Consider the following 2,042-nt stretch of genomic DNA (forward strand, 5'->3'; position numbering starts at 1 on the left):
CCGACTCTGGCTGAGGTGAGGATGTCTTCCAGATTCGTCCTGCGCGCGCAGCAAACTTCGTTTGCTGGCGCTTGGCCGACTCTGGCTGAGGTGAGGATGTCTTCCAGATTCGTCCTGCGCGCGCAGCAAACTTCGTTTGCTGGCGCTTGGCCGACTCTGGCTGAGGTGAGGATGTCTTCCAGATTCGTCCTGCGCGCGCAGCAAACTTCGTTTGCTGGCGCTTGGCCGACTCTGGCTGAGGTGAGGATGTCTTCCAGATTCGTCCTGCGCGCGCAGCAAACTTCGTTTGCTGGCGCTTGGCCGACTCTGGCTGAGGTGAGGATGTCTTCCAGATTCGTCCTGCGCGCGCAGCAAACTTCGTTTGCTGGCGCTTGGCCGACTCTGGCTGAGGTGAGGATGTCTTCCAGATTCGTCCTGCGCGCGCAGCAAACTTCGTTTGCTGGCGCTTGGCCGACTCTGGCTGAGGTGAGGATGTCTTCCAGATTCGTCCTGCGCGCGCAGCAAACTTCGTTTGCTGGCGCTTGGCCGACTCTGGCTGAGGTGAGGATGTCTTCCAGATTCGTCCTGCGCGCGCAGCAAACTTCGTTTGCTGGCGCTTGGCCGACTCTGGCTGAGGTGAGGATGTCTTCCAGATTCGTCCTGCGCGCGCAGCAAACTTCGTTTGCTGGCGCTTGCCGACTCTGGCTGAGGTGAGGATGTCTTCCAGATTCGTCCTGCGCGCGCAGCAAACTTCGTTTGCTGGCGCTTGGCCGACTCTGGCTGAGGTGAGGATGTCCTTCCAGATTCGTCCTGCGCGCGCAGCAAACTTCGTTTGCTGGCGCTTGGCCGACTCTGGCTGAGGTGAGGATGTCTTCCAGATTCGTCCTGCGCGCGCAGCAAACTTCGTTTGCTGGCGCTTGGCCGACTCTGGCTGAGGTGAGGATGTCTTCCAGATTCGTCCTGCGCCGCGCAGCAAACTTCGTTTGCTGGCGCTTGGCCGACTCTGGCTGAGGTGAGGATGTCTTCCAGATTCGTCCTGCGCGCGCAGCAAACTTCGTTTGCTGGCGCTTGGCCGACTCTGGCTGAGGTGAGGATGTCTTCCAGATTCGTCCTGCGCGCGCAGCAAACTTCGTTTGCTGGCGCTTGGCCGACTCTGGCTGAGGTGAGGATGTCTTCCAGATTCGTCCTGCGCGCGCAGCAAACCGCGTGTAGAATATGCGTCGTTACGGCCTCACGAATTGACTGCTGCAAAAATTTTTGAAATCGGTCCGGTAGAAGCGGAGTTATAGTGATTTGTTCTACTTTCCTATTTAAAAGGGCGCTTTACAGTATGACGTTCAGGTTGGTCGCGAATAGGGGCCAGAACTTCTTTAACTGGTGTATTTTCATTTTATAACTGACAGACTGAGTCCCTGGCTTTCGTGTGGCTCTGATCCAGATGAGCTTTCTAGCGACCGTCCGTCTCTCTTTTGTCCCTCTCCCACAGTAGTGATGTTGTCATCGCCATCACAACGACAGGCCTGCGTTTTTTATCAATTCAGCGGGAAGTCACCCGCCAGTTTTCTTGAGCTGGTTTAACCGCTTTTAGGGTCCTTCAATGTTTCAACTCCCATCGCTCTCCCTTTGCAGTGAGGCAACGGCCCCAGAACTCAAGGGCATTTCTCGGCACACTCTGCGAGAACTGTTTTCTGATTGTTTACTTGTAAATTTACCTGAGTCTACTCTTTTCTACCAAGCTGTCAAGATGAGAAAGGGAACAACAGAAATTCAGCAAAGTAGGGTACTTGTAAAGAGGTATGGGAAGACATTCAACGATTTTGAAAGACACAGATGTTAGTATTCAGATTAAAATTAACCATAAAAATTTCCCATTTCATTACTTGATTTCTGTGCTGCAAATGCAGTGGCTTCTAGTTGTAAGCTGACTTTGTACACCATATGTTTCTTGCTCGTAGGGTGCTGCGAAAATCATGCCCTTGAAACTCATTACACCCACAGAAACACGAAATATGTTTCTGCATAGATAAAATGACGCCCCAATGCTTCTAGTTACGTTGTACAAA

The sequence above is a fragment of the Rhipicephalus sanguineus genome, chromosome 1 (genome assembly GCF_013339695.2).
Source record: "Rhipicephalus sanguineus isolate Rsan-2018 chromosome 1, BIME_Rsan_1.4, whole genome shotgun sequence".
In the NCBI taxonomy this organism is placed as follows: Eukaryota; Metazoa; Arthropoda; class Arachnida; order Ixodida; family Ixodidae; genus Rhipicephalus; species Rhipicephalus sanguineus.